Source organism: Perognathus longimembris, chromosome 2, assembly GCF_023159225.1.
Source record: "Perognathus longimembris pacificus isolate PPM17 chromosome 2, ASM2315922v1, whole genome shotgun sequence".
NCBI classification, from domain to species: domain Eukaryota; kingdom Metazoa; phylum Chordata; class Mammalia; order Rodentia; family Heteromyidae; genus Perognathus; species Perognathus longimembris.
The window spans coordinates 82,616,053-82,635,782 of NC_063162.1; positions in this window are offsets into that span (position 1 = coordinate 82,616,053).

Below are 19,730 nucleotides of genomic sequence, written 5' to 3' on the forward strand. Positions count from 1 at the left end.
ACGAGGACAAAGAACACTTCCTCCAGCAGAAACACACATTGTTAGAAACTGTTATTTTCCTTTTTTCTCCTCAAAGCCCACTTATTTATCTTTCCTAATGAAATCTATTTGTTCTTGAATACAAGTCTTTTCTCTTGTCTCCCTTTTCACTACTAATTTAGGTATTTACACTGCTAACTTTATTGAGTAAGCTAGCTACTTCTGTTATTTGCTCTGCTGTTGACCTATCTCATGGATTTGTTATGATAACACAGAGATGATTTAGACATGTCTTATCACTTTACATTTTGCTTATTAAAATAATTGTCTATATAGCCAGGTGCCAGTAGCTCAAGACTGTAAATCTAGCTACTCAAGACGCTGAGATCTAAGGATCAAGGTTCAAAGCCAGCCTGGGCAGAAAAGTCCTTGAGACTCTTATCTCCAATTAAGCAACAACCAGAAGTGGCACTGTGTAAGGGACCGCACCCAGGCCCTGAGTTCAAGTCTCAGTATAGGCATGCACGCGCATAAGAGCCACAGTGCCACTTCTGGCTTTTCTATATATATGTGGTGCTGAGGAATCGAACCCAGGGCTTCATGTATACGAGGTGAGCACCTTACCACTAGGCCATATTCCTAGCACCTCTGGGAATATTTCTTAAGACTCCTGGCTACAAAATATAACCTGATTATAAATTTATATTTTGTATCGCACCATATTTATTCAGAGAAGGATAATTGTTCAATGAACAAGCAATACTTGAATAGCACATATGTAAAAAGCCAAATTCGTATTGTAAAGGTAACTTAAAATTAGCAATTGTAACTTGACACTGATGGCTCAGACCTATTATTTTAACTCAGGAAGCTGGTCTGAGGATTGGGGTTCAGAGCCTGCCAGAGCAGGAAAATCTGTGAGACTATCTCCAATTAACTTCCCCCAAAAAGCTGTGGAAATAGACCTGTGGCTCAGGAAGTACAGCAGTAGCCTTGAGCAAAAAAAGCTCAAAGACAGCATGTAGGCCATGATTTCAAACCCCAGGATTCACACACACACACACACACACACACACACACACACACACACACACACACACACAATTGCAATTGCAAAAATGTAACATTAAGCCAGGTGCTGGTGGCTCATTCCTCTAATCCCAGCTACTCAGGAGGCTGAGATCTAAGGATTGCAGTTTGAAGCCAGCCCAGCACAAAAGTCCCCATGAGAATCTTATCTCCAATTGACCACTCAAAAGCTAGAAGTGATGCTGTGGCTCAAAGTGGTAGAGTGCCTAGGACCTGAGTTCAAGCCCCACAACCAACAAAAAAAAAATTTTTTTTGGCCAGTCCTGGGCCTTGGATTCAGGGCCTGAGCACTGTCCCTGGCTTCTTCCCGCTCAAGGCTAGCACTCTGCCACCTGAGCCACAGCGCCCCTTCTGGCCATTTTCCATATATGTGGTGCTGGGGAATCCGAACTGAGAGCTTCATGTGTAGGAGGCAAGCACTCTTGCCACTAGGCCATATTCCCAGCCCAACAAAAAAAAAATTTTTTTTAATGTAACGTTATAATAGGAAGACATTGTGGACAATACCTGAAAAGTTTGATCAACCATCAAGTGTTATGCCAAATCGCGAAACGATCACCAAGAAGACCACTGAGACTGAGACGTTCCGAAATGCAAAAGCAAGGCAGGACTTTATTCAAGCGAGCCGCAGCTCAGGCCTCGTCCTACCCACCGACACAGCAGAGGTTAGGAGGAAGCCCTGAGCTGCGCTTGCACAGAGCTTATAAAGGCAAAAAACAAAGTTACAGCAATCAGGTGTTCAAGCAAGCAAGATTAGGACACCGGTACAAATCTGATTGTCTCAGGGCTCGAGGCATTCTGGGGGCAGTTAGAGTTAAGCATTCCCAGGCGGTTAGAGTTCTTGACCGGCTGGGCCCTACTAAGCTTGCCCTGGGTTTGCTCATAGTTTAAACAGACAACAAAACAGGGGCTGCCTGAAAATGGGGTTTACTTTAACTCTTCATTCCCCCTTCATCAAGAACGGGACTATCCAATGTCATATGTCTGCTGTAGGAGACTATAAATTTTAAATCATACTTCTAAAGAATTTTCTTCAGAGGCATGGGTGTTTGAACTCAGAGGGTCATGTTTGCTAGGCAAGCACTCTACTTCTTAAGCCACAATCCCAGTCTCATGTACTTTTAGATGTTCTTCAGATAGGTTCTTCTACTTTTTGCTTGAGCCTGTCTTAGACCGTGATCCTTTTCTCTATGCCTCCTGAATAGTTGGGATTACAAGCATGAGCCATCTGCCTTGCTTGTTCTTTGATGGAATTTCACTAACTTAACTGGGCAACTCTGTTCATGCAGGGCTAGCGTTGAGGACTCTCCTCTGCCCCAAGGCACTCTTCAATTACTGAATGTAGAAATAGAGGAGTTTGATGTGGTTTATAAAAAGAGTTCTGAGGCATCTTTTCTTCTGTCCTGATAGTACAGCATGGAAGGGGATGCTGGAGTCACTTACCAAAGGACTAGAAACACAGTATTGGTTCTCCTGGGTCAGCAAAGTGGTTGGCTGAAAACAACTCAGTTCTAGTTCCGCCTGAGCTGGACTCCTATCAGCTCTGCTTCTCCCATGAATTCACTGGGCTAGGCCTAGAAGCCTCCCTGCTCTGTGTGGCCAGACTCTTGCATAGCTCCCATCACTCCTTTGGATTTGCTGGGGCCCTTGATTAAGTTTTAAACAGATCCCCCCCCCCTTTTTTTTTGTTTTCTCTTTTTCTTTCACCAACCCCAATACCCATGTGCGAAGGAACTCAAGATTAAACATCTTTCCAGCTCTACTGAGGATATTGTAATGGGGTCCCCCCAAGGGAGGAGACCACAATGTAAAGGGGTCCGAGGGTGGGGGGATTTCCCCATCCCTCCAAGAGTCCACCACTCAGAGACAGTCTCAAGTAAAAAGATGGATTTATTGAGGAAGTAAAAAGTATACTGACTGGCCAGGGCCGCAGCCCAGAATCGGGAGCTGGGACGCGCGCCCCGGGCCACCCTCGGGGTCGGGTTATAAAGGCAAACACCACATGGTCAAGCCTGCCACATGCAGGTGGCCAATGAGGTTACAACACTTACAGAGCATGCCAGGTCACACGCAGGTGGCCAATGGAGTTACAATCTGCCTCATAGCAACTGTTTGAACCAACCTATAATTTTAGTTAGACTTAGCACACGGATTTGGCGGGGCTCACATGATGAAGGCAAATAAGCCTACTCATGGGAGGGCACAGGTTTAACCTTGAGCATTCCACTACTCAGGTGGTCAAGCAGTTTACACAATCTTATCACAGCAAAGTGAAACTTCCCTGGATAGGGCGGGGGAGATCTTAGTTAAGATTGAGTTGGCTTCTGCTCTCTTTAACTAATCTGAGATGAGTCAATGTGATCCCCCTCAACAGCCAATGATAGCACTGGCCAGATCTGACCTCCATATTACAGATATCATGCTCCTTATGTCTTGAATACAGGATTAAAAGAATATTTCAGGGCTGAGAATATGGCCTAGTGGTTAGAGTACTTGCGTCATTTACATGAAGCCCTGGGTTTGATTACTCAGTGCCACATACATAGAAAAAGCCCGAAGTGGCGCTGTGGCTCAAGTGGTACTTAGCCTTGAGCAAAAAAAGCTAAGGACAGTGCTCAGGCCCTGAGTTCAAGTTGGCCCAAGACTGGCCAAAAAAAATATATTTCAACCCACAAGACATACATACACCTCTATACAGCAGCCCCAATATATTGGGAGATATGCAATCTAGGGCACCAAATGGCCTTAATAACACGTGGAATTGAATGTTTAGTTCCATTAAAATCTGCCTCCCTGCTCTCTGCAGAAAAGATTGAAGCTTTTGAGGTGCTAGTCTATTTCATCCTTTATATGTGTGCAAATGATTAAACCTGAGGCCCTACCGTTATGCCCAAGTCGAGAAGACCACCAAGAAGACCACCAAGAGCCACACGTTTCGAAATGCAAAAGCAAGACTTTATTCAGGCGAGCTGCAGATCGGGCCTCGTCTTACCCACCAACACAGCGGAGGTGAGGAGTAAGGCCCCGAGCTGAGATTTCACAGGGCTTATAAAGGCAAAAAACAAAGTTACAGCAATCAGGTGTTCAAGCAAGACTAGGATATGGGTACAAATCTGATTGGCTCAGGGCTCGAGGCATTCTGGGGTGGTTAGAGTTAAGCATTCCCAGGCGGTTACAGTTAAGCAGGGAGTTTCCTGACCGGCTGGGCCCTAATAAGCTTGTTTGGCTAGCCAGGATAATTGGTGGCCTGGGTTTGCTCATAGTTTAAACAATCAACAAAATGGGGGCTGCCTGAAAATGGGGTTTACTTAATTCTTCACTACTTTCATTATTTATGAAATTGTACTGAATCTTTATATCACATTGGACTGAATTTTTATGTCAAAATTGACACTCTAGACTGGACACTAGCATGCAGGTGGGACAATCCTCACACAAGCCCCTAGATACTAGATACTACAGTAGTAGCTAGAAAGTTAGGAAGTTAAAGTGGTACTTTGTAGAAACTACAAGCTTTACCTGGGTAAAGTTCTGGGACAGTCCCTGAGTTTTTCTGTCACATAAGAAATCCAAGCTAACTCTCATTTTCTCCCCCATGAATTTCAAACACAGGATTTATGCCATTAGAATGACTTTATAAAAAAGGAAATAACCCAATCACATTTGGGTAAGTGTTCTCAGTATGTACACTGAGAACTCTCCACTCCCTATATCAGGGAAAGTCTCTTTTGAAGGACTTGCCAACCCAATCAGGGTGTGCTGGAAGTCCCAGCTTAAAGTGGAATTAGGGAACTTAGAAGATTCTCCTTTTATAGCCTCTGTTCTTTTGTGAAAGATTCCAGATTGTTAGACTTAGGGGTAATTCCCATTTGTTTGGTTGGATGCTCTGTGTTATATTCACTATGGGAAGTTTCATGTCGATTCCATCTAAGAACCTTTTGAGGAAGGTTTTGGCATATTGGTAGTGTTTATGCCAAGTCGCGAAACGACCACCAAGAAGGCCACCGAGACTCAGACATTCCAAAATGCAAAAGCAAGGCAAGACTTTATTCAAGCGGGGCCACGGCCTGGGCCTTGTCCTACCCACCGACACAGCAGAGGTTAGGAGGAAGCCTTGAGCTGAGATTTCACAGAGCTTATAACGGCAAAAACCAAAATTACAGCAATCAGGTGTTCAAGCAAGATTAGGATACGAGTACAAATCTGATTGGCTCAGGGCTCGAGGCATTCTGGGGGTGGTTAGACTTAAGCATTCCCAGGCGGTTAGAGTTTTTTTTTTTTTTTTTTTTTTTTTTTTTGCCAGTCCTGGGGCTTGGACTCAGGGCCTGAGCACTGTCCCTGGCTTCCTTTTGCTCAAGGCTAGCACTCTGCCACTTGAGCCACAGCACCACTTCTGGCCTTTTTCTGTATATGTGGTGCTGGGGAATCGAACCCAGAGCCTCATGTATACGAAGCAAGCTCTCTTGCCACTAGGCCATATCCCCAGCCCCGCGGTTAGAGTTCTTGACCGGCTGGGCCCTAATAAGCTTGCCCTGCGTTTGCTTATAGTTTAAACAGACAACAAAACTGGGGCTGCCTGAAAATGGGGTTCACCCTAACTCTTCATTCCCCCCTTCAATAGTTAAGTATAAGACTTTAAAAAATAAATCTAATTAGGCTTTGGGTCTCCAAGGATCTGTTTGTTGTGCCAAGTCGCAAGACGACCACCAAGAAGGCCACCGAGACTCAGACGTTCCGAAATGCAAAAGTAAGGCAAGGCTTTATTTAAGCAAGCTGCAACTTGGGCCTCATCCTACTGAAGTGCCAGACTTGGCACAACACTACCCACCGACACAGCGGAGGTTAGGAGGGAGCCTCGAGCTGCAATTACACAGGGCTTATAAAGGCAAAAAACAAAGTTACAACAATCAGGTGTTCAAGCAAGCAAGATTAGGACACAGGTACAAATCTGATAGGGCTCGAGGCATTCTAGGGGTGGTTAGAGTTAAGCATTCCCAGCGGTTAGAGTTCTTGACCGGCTGGGCCCTAATAAGCTTGCCCTGGGTCTGCTCACAGGGCCTGCTTATCTCAGGTTCACGTGGTAAAGTGGGGTTCGCGTGGTAAAGTGGGGCCTGACTTCAAAGTCTGGCACTTCACTGTTCTCTGGTCCTACCAAGCAAAACTAGAAGTAATGAGAAGTAGATATATTTCTCACTACTTGGTCGAATTGTACTGCTTGTTCCACTGAGCAACAGCAGTGACATGGCACGGGTACTGCCACTGCCTGTGCCACCTCACCCTCTGGGGTCTAAGAGGTTAAGGCCCAAGCTGAAGCTATTACAGTCACTAACTCTCTGTTCCCATATCGCTCCTGACCACCTCTGAGCCCCACAACCCTTCCTTGGGCCCATCTCACTCCCAGACTCCTTGGCCACCCTATATATTTCCTTTCCATTCACAAGAGGAGGGCAGAGTTGGGAGATGTGGTACAGCTGATCCAGCCTTCTTCAGGTTATGAGTCACTGAAAGAATTTCTCTCCCTTTCTACATTCCAATAGGGCATAGAAATCTTTTTATGCGTCCCTTATTAAAAGGGCTCCCTAAGAGAAAAAAGGAAAAAAGGAAGTAGTGCTGTGGCTTGAGTGGTATAGTGCTAGCCTGGAACAAAAGAAGCTCAGGGACAGTGCCCAGGCTCTGAGTTCAAACCCCAGGACTGGCCAAAAAAAGGAGGGGCGGGAGGCTGGAAATCTGACTTAGCGGTAGAGTGCTTGCCTAGCATGCATGAAGTCCTGGGTTCGATTCCTCAGTACTATATAAGCAGAAAAAGCTGGCAGTGGTGCTGTGGCTCAAGAGGTAGAGTGCTAGCCTTGAGCAAAAAGAAGCCAGGGACAGTGCTCAGGCCCTGAGTTCAAGCCCTAGGACTGGATAATAATAATAATAATGATAATAATAATAATAATGTCCAAGGTTGGAAACAAACCTATATGCCTCTTGCAAAGAGGAAAAACACTGGGTAAAGATTAACTGAAACTGTGGAATGAACCCAACAACAAATGTCCTTCCCAAAGTTCCAATGATTTATAAGGTCCAAATCTCAGATGGTGAATGACAGGGCCATCAGGCTATGCTGATGGCTCCCAATGGACCATTATTAAGTTATCAATTGTAAATTCATGTAATTGAAAATTACTACCCACCTGGCTGAGTGCCTGTGGCTTACAACTGTAATCCTAGCTGCTCAGGAGCCTGAGAGCTGAGAATTTCAGTTCAAATGCAGCTGGGGCAGGAACGTCCATGAGACATATCTCTAATCAACTACCAAAATTCTGAAAATGGAGCAGTGGCTCAAAGTAGTAGAGTGCTAGCCTAAATGCTAGCCTGTAGTAGAAAAGCATCCAGGCCTTGAGTTCCTGCCCCAGCACAGGCACTACAAACATACACACACACACACACACACACACACACACACACACACACACACACACACACACAAAACTCTTGCTCTGATGGGGAATAATGGGGTGAAATTCAAAACACGCACACATCTTCTGAAGTACAAATTAGGAGAATTAGAAGAGAGACAGTTTTCTGTACATGCTACACAGTGCCATTTCCTTCTTGGGATAAGATGTATTGTGCAAATAACCATTTGTATCTGAAAAACAACAGTTCCTCCTACTGGTGTCTCCTGAGAATGCATGGTCTTCAGTTTCTATTTGCAGATGAAAAAAGGCTGAGTTGAACTTTGGCCGATTTGATACTTTATATACCAAGGTAAGTAAAGCTCTGGCTAATGGTGTCTCTAAACAAAACCATTTCAGTGTTCCCTATTGAAGTATTATCAAAAGGAGAAGTGACTTGTCCTGGGGGGGGGAGGGGGAAGAGAATACTATTACTGAGTTCTATAATGCACACTTATAATCCCAGCTACTCCAGACATAATAAGGATTGTGACTAGAGACCATGAGTCAATGGAATCCCATGTCAATAAACAATCTGAGTAATGCATATAATCTGAGCTGTGTAGATAAGGGATTCAAAGTCCAGAGCCAGCCCCAGGCAAAAGTGAGGTGTATGTAAAAAGTAACTAAAAGCCCAAAGATCAGTGGCATGGTTTAAGTGCTATACCTTGAAAGCATGAGGTCCTAGCAGTAGGGGGTGACTCACATCTGTAATCCTAGATACTCAGGAGGCTGAGATCTGAGGATCATGGTTCAAAGACAGTCCAGGTGGGCAGAAAAATTTGTGAGATTCTTATCTCCAATTAACCACTAGAAAACCGGAAGTGGTGCTACAGCTCAAGTGGTAGTGTGCTAGCCTTGAGCTGAAGAGCTCAGAAACAGTGCCTAGGCCCAGAGTTCAAGCTCCACAACTGACAAAAAAAAAGAAAGAAAGTATGAGGTCCTGAGTTCAAGCCTCAGTATTGTCAAAGAACAACAATAATTTAAAACCAAGCAAACCAACAAAATACCCCCCCCACAAAAACCCAACACAAAGGTTGGGTTTAAAGAAGGTGTGTGTGTGTGTGTGTGTGTGTGTGTGTGTATGCGCGCGCGCATGTGCGCGCGCACGCACACACATGCCTGTCTGTGTGTGGGTGGTGTATTTCTTTATGCTTACCTATAAATTTACAATTTCTCTGATCCTGGTCCCTTCAGTACATCTAAGTTTAGCACCTTTGGTTATTCTCTAAGCAGGAAAATTTCATGTAGCACTTTGGGAATTCAGGTGTGCTGCTGGTGAATTATCTTTTTTTTTTTTTTTTTGCCAGCCCTGGGCCTTGGACTCAGGGCCTGAGCACTGTCCCTGGCTTCTTTTTTGCTCAAGGTTAGCACTCTGCCACTTGAGCCACAGCGCCACTTCTGGCCGTTTTCTGTATATGTGGTGCTGGGGAATCGAACCCAGGGCCTCATGTATATGAGGCAGGCACTCTTGCCACTAGGCCATATCCCCAGCCCTGGTGAATTATCTTAATCTGAAAATATGTTCATGAATTTGGGACTCAGTAATTTAAAGCTGGTATTTAAAATAAAAAGCACATATTTATGGAGAAGGTCATCTATAGAATTGATGAAAAATGAGAATATAGGTTCAGGAAAAGCCTTTTCTACCAGGTTGTCTCAGATCATTACACCAGGCTGTAATATGGAGGTCAGATCTGGCCAGCACCATCATTGGCTGTTCAGGCGTGTCAGATTGACTCCATCTCAGATTAGTTAAAGAGAGCAGAAGCAGATTCCATCTTCACTAAGATCTCCCCCACCCAATCCAGGGAAGTTCCCTTTCGCTGTAATAAGATTGTGTAAACTGCTTGACCACCTGAGTAGTGGAATGCTCAAGGTTAAACCTATGCCCTCCCATGAGGGCACAGCTAGCTTAAGGGAATTACATGAATAGATCAAAAGGATATATTCTAAGCATTAAAAAAACAAGATATTGGAAGGCAGTAAGATAAGTGCACAAAGGCACTTTTCCTTTTGTTGACAGTATTATTATTGCAGTTGATCAGATACCCATAATCCTGTGTTTATTAAACACAGGGTAAAGACTCATTAAACCATCAGTTTTCTGCTAGCATCATACTTTCCCGAAGTACTCATAGTTCCCACAGATCCTCAGGATCCCCACACTGGCTGTGGCGAGAAGTAGTTCTTTGGACTCAAGGCCAAGTGAACCAACAATTCATGGGAGCATCATGAAGTCTGTGTGGGAGTATTTAAGTTAAGCATTTCTCCTGTGTCTTTGTGGAAAGCACTCTAAAACAAAAAAGAAAATGAAAAACTTACAGGATACCTATTTGAAATACTCGAGTTCAGATCCCCCAAGAGACCACCAGAGACCAAGACCAATGCAAGCAGCAAAAAGGGTGTTTATTTCGGGCTAGCTCGGTCCTCCGCCCACTCAGCATGCTGGTGATGCTAAGAGGCCCTGAGCCTAGGGCTTCCAGCTGTTTTATACATTCTTTGGGGAAGGCAGGACTTAGCATACATCATAGCATCTTTTAACAAATCAACACACACCGTGAGAAAATTATACAATAATTCTAAAGCATGTTTGGTGTATTGGTGGCGGGAAGGAATCTGGGAAGGGTCATTGGTCAGATCAAGGGACCGACACATTTAAAATTGATTGGTTAAGCCATAAGGGTGTAGCAAGGGGGATACGTGCACAGCTGCAGGGTTTTAATTAGATACTGGAAACCACACCTGGGTGGGGGAGTTCTGGAGTAACTTCAAAACTTGTTTTTCTTCTCTGCCAGTCACTCTTATGGGTGTTTATGGTTTTTCTGAGAACTCTCTGTCCCAGGGTGTTTTATGGTCTTTAGGGCTTTACAGTAAGGTCAGTTAGGTACAGAATGGGGTCTTAGTACGATATGGAGGTACTCTGGTCCTTCACTCTGGCTCTTCATATTTTGTGTTGGCCCTGAAGCCAGAAGTTATCAGACCTAAGGAGGACAATAGCAGGTTTGCAGGTCTTAGATAAGTGAGAAAAAAGTTTCTCAAAGGTGAAACACAAACCTGAGATTCAGAACTGAGGCTTTTAAGTGAAGATAAAATGCCTGATTTGAGAGCCAGGTGTCTCCCATGTGGACTGTGGCTCTGGGAGGTAACACTATGAAAATAGGAGTTTGGAAGACATTTTTTAAAACATAGAGAAAAAGACCTGAAAATCCCCATAGATGCCAACTGGAATTTTCAGGGAGAAGTGAGAATTTGTAAAGCATAGACATAAGTCCCTCTTAGGAGCCACTCCTGCTTAGGTGACAGGTAATTTATTTTCATACTTGCTTAAAAATATGTTCCAAGATCAGAGAACCTCTCTTCCAATCTAAGTTTCAGAAGGAAGGTAGCACAAAATATCCATAGTTGTTGCAAAACAAACTGAACCAAAAGTCTTCTCTAAAATAAAACAAAATTGAAACAAAAAAGGTAGGTAACTATGTGGTAGGTTATATGTACTCAGCTTAAAAGCATTTGCAGTTTTTGAGTATTTTGACTAAATATTTCCTCTGATATTAAAACAGATAACAAAACTTAAAGAACCAGAGAAGAACATGACTATATCAGTATATGTTAAGTAACTCATTAGGGAGAAATGCATACAGTTCTCATAAAGCCATTTCTAGTGCTATTATTTTTGAATCTCTATTAAGTAGGATGGGAGGGAATGTGTTTACCTTTACATTTCTCAAAAAATACTTGGATGCCATCATGATTTTATTCTTCTTTGCAAGTTGTAACCACCAGTAACAACACAGTGGAGGAAAGAGGGTTTTCAGTGTAAAAAATGGAGCAAATCTGTTTTACTACAAATCAGACCTCATTGTACAGCAGGAAACTCACACAGGAGAGATACCCTATGAATATAATGAATGTCATTACCACAAGTCAGATCTCAGCAGGTCTCAGAGAACTCACACAGGAGACAAATCACATGAATGTAACACACGTGGAAAGTCAAGCAAAACTCACACCTCAGTGTGAATCAGAGAAGATACACAGAAGAGAAATCTTATGAATGTAACCTATGTGGAAAGTCTTTCAAATGTAAATCAAAGGTCAGTGTGCATCAGACGGGCACTCTACCACTTGAAACACAGCACCACTTCTGGCTTTTTTGAGTAATTTATTGGAGGTAAGTCTCATGGAGTTTCCTGCCTGCGCTGACTTCAAAAGAAACAGGATCCTCAGATCTCAGCCTGAGTAGCTACGAATACAGGCATGAGCCACTGGCACTTGGCTGCCCTAGTCATTTTAACTTTTATGTAGGCAAATAAATTAACAATTAGCAATGCCAATCCAGAGAAAGTCCTGTATTTGGATGGTACAAAAGGGATGTGCATGTAGAGCTCTTTCATAGGAGGCCACAAGAAAGACCTTCTTAGAGAAGGCCAGCAAGTGCTAAGTACAAGAGCACTGAAGGAAGGGAGAATGGCAGATCATATAATAGTTCTGGTCTACTGTGTTGCTAGGAGATTCATATGTGACTATAGTCACAGGCCATGGACCTGGCCAATACCGAGAGTCTAACCATAGCTCTCACATGTCGGTACTAGAAGCCAAGTCAGGAAGACGAACCTCAACAGGGCTGCCCTTGGCAGATACCTTTAGTCAAAAAATTATCAGACTGGTCTCTGTCGTTACCATCATCCACAGGTGCAGCCATATTCCCAACTTGGATAGCAGCCAGTTTCATCAAGGTATTGTCAACTGTAACTGAAACCAGAAGGAGAAGGGAGTGTCACAGTGACTCCATGGTTTGATGACCCTCATCTTCCCTATGGAACCTAGGGCTGTCTGAGTCTAAGGTCCCCCTCTTCTCCCATTCTATTCATACCTAATTTTATCAGGCTCCCTGTGTAAGCCTGATAGCCTCCCCTCCCATAGCTTTAGCACTCTCCCTTTCTAGGCAACAATAGGCCCATGTAGTAAGGGCAGCAAAATGTGTAGCCCCCGACTTCCTTGAGATGACATTCCTTTTGTACATTTATGACCATGTAAGGCAAAAAGATCCCCTTACAAGTGACCTCCAGTGTCAAGGCAGCTGCAGGACCCTCCTTATCTACCATCTGACAGCAGCCATCAATCATAGCCTGACATGGTGAAGCCTCCACATCGAGGTCCCCACCTCCAAAACCTACTAGGTTATGTATGTCACCCCAGACGGTAGACCACACTTCTTCTCACTTCTCCTGGTGAGAAGGGGTCTTGCTGGTCCCTTTGCTGGCAATAAACTTTTCCTTTGTTCTTCTCTACCTGGATGTCCACATGGTTTCTGGAAATGTCTAATATAGTCTAACACCCTTGGCCTTTGACACTCATGCATGTCCATCAGGCTTTGTCACATGGGTTATATGAATGCACAGAGTGTTCTGCCAGGGGTCACAGAAGGCATCCTGGGGTACTGCCTTTCATTCAGAGATCTTATCCTATGAGGGCTGTCAGGGAGACTCATTCATATTGAGGGGTACTTCAGGTGCCAGCAAAGGAAAGGTCCTTTTAAGTCTTTATCTAGAGAGCATGGCAGGCACAAATTAATGAGAGGTCATGTGGCTCACAATGCCATGTATGTGCCTGTTATCAGCACCCAGAATGTGCCCTCCTCTGAATGAGTGGGAGACGACATACAGGCCTGCTCCCCATCAGGGCCAGAAGGGGCTGTGGTCCCCATGCAGCTAGAACTAAGAATCTGGCACAGCTGTGGCCCCAAGACAGGGATAAATCCCTGGATGAGGCCACAAAGCCATAGTCACACAAAGACAGTAAGAGCACCTATGTTCTCTGGAAAGTCCAGCCCCAAAGGTCTCACACAAACAGGGAAGTAGTGAACTTAGTGTTCTCTGGGGCTAGATTAGGCAGTACTCACTCTCAGCCTCTGTCATCTTTATTTTAATGATGCTTCGGCTCCCACATGTCTACTGGGGAATGTCCCTAGTGAATTTTTTATTTTATTTCTTATATCTGTATCCAGAATGTGTGGTTTCTGTTCATTATTTCAATCTCCATATTGAAATCCTCACTGGCTGAAATGTCTCTCTCCTCAGTTCTTGGAATTTTCTTGGTCCCTGGTTTCCTTCAAGTCACTGAGAATTATTATTATTATTTTTTTTAATTTTTTTTTTTTTTTTTGGCCAGTCCTGGGCCTTGGACTCAGGGCCTGAGCACTGTCCCTGGCTTCTTCCCGCTCAAGGCTAGCACTCTGCCTCTTGAGCCACAGCGCCGCTTCTGGCCGTTTTTTCTGTATATGTGGTGCTGGGGAATCGAACCTAGGGCCTCGTGTATCCGAGGCAGGCACTCTTGCCACTAGGCTATATCCCCAGCCCTACTGAGAATTATTAAACATGTTTTTCATTCATTACTAATCCCGATGTACTAATCAAAATCTTGATACCTGTGCATCAGTTGTGCTTTCCTCTCAAAGTTTTATGTTTTTGAGAAGTGAATACTGAGTATTACAATGTGGCCACTTAGAAAGATATTGTCCTCCTGAGTTAGGTTTAGTGCCTTGCTGAAGGTTCCAATCTCCTATCCTTGATTACCAAACCCAATCTCCTTGCAGAGGCCACAATGTGTGGATTCTCACCACCACCCCTGGCCCTCAGTGTAATGGATATTTCCCTAGAAAGACTGAGCACTGGGGCTACCACTCTGATATTTTGTCTTTATTAGTTACTTTTGCTAAGACACCCAAAGCTGGGGCTTCCTGTGGCTTACCGTGGCTCACGCCTGTAATCCTAGCTACTCAGGAGTCTGAAGTCTGAGGATCAAGGTTCAGAGCCAATCTGGGCAGAAAAGTCCCCATGAGACTCTTCTCCAATTAACAAGTCACTAACCAGAAGTGGAGCTGTATGTAGCTCCAAGTGATAGAATGCTACACATAATCAAAAGAGCTCAGGGACAGCACCCAGGCCCTGAGTTCAAGACCCAAGAGCAAAACAAAAGCACCCAAACTTCAGGCAGTGATTCAAGTTCTATGGGAGAACCTAGAACCTCAGGACTCAGGATTTCCTGGGCCATGACAGGGCTGCATCAAGTGAAATGAACCCTGCTTCTGGATAAAGCCCACTTCATTTCCTGCAAGGATTCCTATTTCACAGTAGGTAGGAGGGTGTCTTATTGCCACTAGATGTGAAAGACTAAATCCACAATATTCAGACTACAGGAAAATGAGAATTTTAATATCAGTACTCAAGTCTAACATTTCCTATTTAGTGCAACTAAACTTGCCCCACCCCAGTCTGCAAACATTTGATTTTCTGCTATTCATATAAATATTCAAGATCAAGGATCCATGCCTCCACAAATTCAAATCTCTCTGGTTGCCTCCATCCCAGAATGGTATTTTCATTTTCTTTTTTGTGCAAGTCCTGGGGCTTAAACTTAGGGCTTGAGCACTCACTGTTCCTGGCTTCTTTTTGCTCAAGGCTAGCACTCTACCTCTTGAGCCACAGCACCACTGCTAGCTTTTTCTGTTAATGTGGTGCTGAGGAATTGAACCCAGGGCTTTGTGCATGCTAGGCAAGCACTCTACTGCTAAGCCACATTCCAGCTCCGGTATTTTCATTTTCTTTTTTTTTTTCTTCTTTTTTTTTTTTCCAGTCCTGGGCTTGGACTCAGGGCCTGAGCACTGTCTCTGGCTTTTTTTTTTTTTTTTGCTCAAGGCCAGTACTCTGCCACTTGAGCCCACAGCGCCACTTCTGGCCATTTTCTATATATGTGGTGCTGGGGAATCGAACCCAGGGCTTCATGTATACGAGGCAAGCACTCTTGCCACTAGGCCATATTACCAGCCCCGGTATTTTCATTTTCAATGGAATTTTAAGTGTCATGACATTGACCCAATCTGACTGCCCTTGAGGGGTTAAGATTGGAGTTTAGAAGCATTTCTGCATGGTCTCTGGACTCCTGGGGTTTGTTGTGGTGGGCAATACCCTGTCTAGGTCAACTCTGAGTAGAGGGCACCTGTGACACTGAGGGAGGGCAAGTCAGTATATCCAATGCCAGTCATTTTTGCATCAGTATTGGTGTGTGCATCAGTGATTCTCAGTGTCCTAAACTTGAGGTAAATGAAGGTACATTGTGACCTGGGCCACTCCAGTCTAGAACTGCTTATCCTCTGGCCATCTAGACCACGGAAAAACACCCCTACATGGAAATGCTTACGTTTTTTACCCCTTTTTTCAGGAGAAAAATGGTGGACCTGGGGCCATGCTTGATCTCTGCTGGGGGAAGTTCCACTTCTGGAGCACAATGTTGTACTTAGCCATCTTGCTCATGGCATAATAACATTAGCATTGTCAGGCATGTTCATGCCTGTGGAAGCAAGACACAGAGCTAGTTAGCAGTTCTGACAGGGACTGGGACACAACAGTAAATGGAGGACTTCCTGCATACTAGGTCTAAGCCATGACCCAGAAATCCCTCCAATCTACGTGCAAAACTAAAAAGGGCCTGTGACTTGACTAGGACCATACTCTGCTGAAAGCAATCGAGTGTATTTCAGAAAAGCACTTGGGAATATAGCTCAAGCCAGCTCAGCCTGGAGGTAGCAGAAGGTATTCCTTTCCTGCCCTCACTGCATCCAGGGTCATGTGGCTCTCCAGGCAGAGCAGGCTTTCCAGAATCCAGACCAACCCTTTGAGCATTGTGCTCTGTGTGTGTGTGTGTGTGTGTGTGTGTGTGTGTGTGTGTATACATTGGTGTGTCTGTCTCTTTATCTGTTTCTGTCTCTGCCTCCCCACAGTTATGTCTACCACCTGGAAGGCTTTTATCTCCTATGACTTTAGCTTCCTATTGCTCAAATCCAAGTTGCTATTTGGGGTTAAATTGTCCTTGCCCTACCTTGGGAATAACATCCCAGAAGAGAAGGGATAGGTTCAGGGTCCCTTCTTAAAGAAATTTCCCTTTAGTTTTTCTCAATTAAACCATGCATTGTACACCACTCAGGTTTATCTCATACAAGAGAAGCTTTTTTTTTGTGTGCCAGTCCTGGGGCTTGGACTCAGGGCCTGAGCACTGTCCCTGGCTTCTTTTTGCTCAAGGCTAGCACTCTATCATTTGAGCCACAGCGCCACTTGTGGCTTTTTCTATATATGTGGTGCTGAGGAATCGAACCCAGGGCTTCATGTATATGAGGCGAGCACTTTTACCACTAGGCCATATTCCCAGCCCAAGAGATTTTTTTAAATCAGTTCATATTCCTCTAATTATTCTACTTTAAATCTGGACTATGAACTTCTTTACTTAAAGGCCAATATTTAGGGGTTGTTCCACAATTCCTCCCACTTACTGCAAACTAAAGATGTCTCTGGGATGAACTTTGAAAATCAAATCAGAGCAGACTGGAGAGGGAAATCAAGCTCAAAGAACAGCCACTAAGTCTGTGAAATTATTTTATGTTTGGGGGGGAGGGGGTTCCTCTACTACAAACTGGAATTTGAATAACATTGTAAGGTACTGTATATATATGTATATATACTATATGTACTATATAGTACATATATACTACATACATAGTACATATAGTATATAGTACATATAGTATATAGTATATAGTACATATAGTATACGTATATACTATATATACTACGTATGTACTATATAGTAACATAAACAGTATATATACACATACACTAGTATACATACTATACATGTATATATGTATACATACATATGTATATACATATATACTACTTAGTATGTATATATACTGTAATACACACACATACACACACACATGCAGTCTTCACTTGACACAATCCCACCCCTTTCCTGTACGCATTTTTTGGTTTTTATTTCACTGAGCTTTTACTTTGCCTTTCTAAGGAATTATACTGAGTTCTCCCTTGAATCTACCATATTTCAGTTAATACATCAGTTTTATACTTGTGCAATGAATACATGAATATCTGTATCATGAATGTCCAAACTGCCATAAAATAGTTATCACATTGGGCCACTGGGTGCTCAGGGAAAGACGTGGGGCTCTTAGTGCACCTAAGTACTGCCTGAGCATCTTAGTTCCCAAGGTAAGGAGGACATGTGAACTGTGTTCTTTCAAATGAAACTTGGCCCAGTTTCCATGTAACCTTTCTGCCATCTTACTGCTCAAATCCACTGGACACCCCCACCATGACATACATACTTACAAAGTCAGAGCATTTACATATTCTTGCAACATATTTTAGAATTTATTTATAGTGCAGGCAGTGTTTTCCTTTGGGGAAAAGAGTGCCTGCACTTAGTATATTATGTAGTTGTTGAGGTGCATCCATCTACCACCAGCACAGCAAATGCCTGAGTACTCAGCACGCACAATTGTAAGCAGGTATGTATGTCCAAGGCTCAGCTCTGTTTCCCTTTCTACCTTCCTCTCCTAGCCTAACTTCCTCATCCTCCTTTTCTTGGTTTCCTTCTACTCTATCTTCTTGTGCAATATGAAACATAAAAAGGTTGATATGTTTGTTGGTGCATCTAAACACTTCCTAAACAACTACTGCATGCCTGTTAACCTATCTTGGACAAGAAACACAATGTTGAGTAAACAAGCACAACTCCTGCCTGCTTGGGCTTCTTCCACCAGTGATATTCAAAAATAAAACCATGCTGGGAGAAAAAAAACAACCAACCACCACCACCACCACCACCACCACCACCAACAACAACAACAAAACACACTGGGCCTCAGCCTGTAACCCTAGCTATTCAGGAAACTGACATCTGAGGATTATGGCTGTAAGCCAACCTCTGCAGGAAAATCTGTAAGACTCTCATCTCTAATTAACCACCAGAAAACTGGAAGGGTTGGTGTGGCTCAAGTGGTAGAGCACTAGCCTTGAGCTGAAGAGCTCAGGGACCAGGCCCCGAGTTCAAGTCCCAGGACCAACAACAACAAAAAGACATTCAAGAAGACTTAAAATCCTAACAGAACGTGGCTTACCTTTCTATAGGATAGTATATTATCTTGCAACAATTTCCTAAACTCTACTTTCTTTGGCCCTAAAAATGTCAGCTGTTCACTTACTGGATTTCCTTCTACATCTGGAAATCAAAGGATCATACACTAACATAGAGAATTGGCAAATCAAGTTGTATTGCTAGTGTGTCAGCCAATCAGCCTGTTGGAAATGTTTTGTAGTTGGATATCATGTAAATAAAAAGTAATATTTCGGGGGCTGGGAATGTGGCTTAGGAGTAGAATATTGCCTAGCATGCACAAAGCCCTAGGCTGGATTTCTCAGCACCACATAAACAGGAAAAGCCAGAAGTGGCGCTGTAGCTCAAGAGGTAGAGTGCTAGCTCAGGCCTTGAGTCCCCAAGTCCCAGGACTAGCAAATAATATTAATAGTAATAATAATAATAATTTGGAAAATGAAGGTTTCTGCAAAGGTAAGAGATGGTAGTTATTGTTGAAATAAGTTTCTATAGTTAATACAAATAAAAATATTCATCTCATCAGTTGGAGGTATGTTCACATAGAAACAATATCCTTACATCTTAGTGTCAATAGATAAATTTATTTTCATTTTCTTTTAAGTGGCTTATAATATACTAGATGAGTAACTAAGGCAACAATCTAGTTTAAAACAACTTAAATTTTGTAATATAAGTACAAAGTAGACTTTCTTCTACTAGCCCTAAGAGACCTTAGACCTGAGCCACTAATGCCTGGCTAGGAAGTGATTTTATTTTTTGCGGGTTTTTTGTTGTTGTTTCAGTCATGAGGCTTGAACTCTGGGCCTGGGTGCAGTCAAGGCTAGTGCTCTACCACTTGAGCCATAGTGCCACTTCCTAGGATGTGATTTTGATAAAGTAAAAGGTATGCCTCTATTGAAATGTTAGTGAAACTCCCTTATACAATTCAAATATGCCAAAAAAATTTTCCTTAAAAACCTACAATTGATAGCTAATATCATACCCAATGGTGAAACCATGTGTACTCACAACATAAGATCAGGAAAAGAATATATATACGTACATATATATCCTTGTATTTATTACTGTACTGTAGTTGCTAGCAAGGTTAATAGGCTAAAAGGAAGAAGTGTAGTTGTCCTTATGTGCAGATGACATTTTTTATTTAGATAGTAACATGGCTTTCACTGAAAAAATTATACACAATAATTGAGATTTTTAAAACTAATAGCATGTATAATTTATATGAAAATGGATTGTATTCCTGTA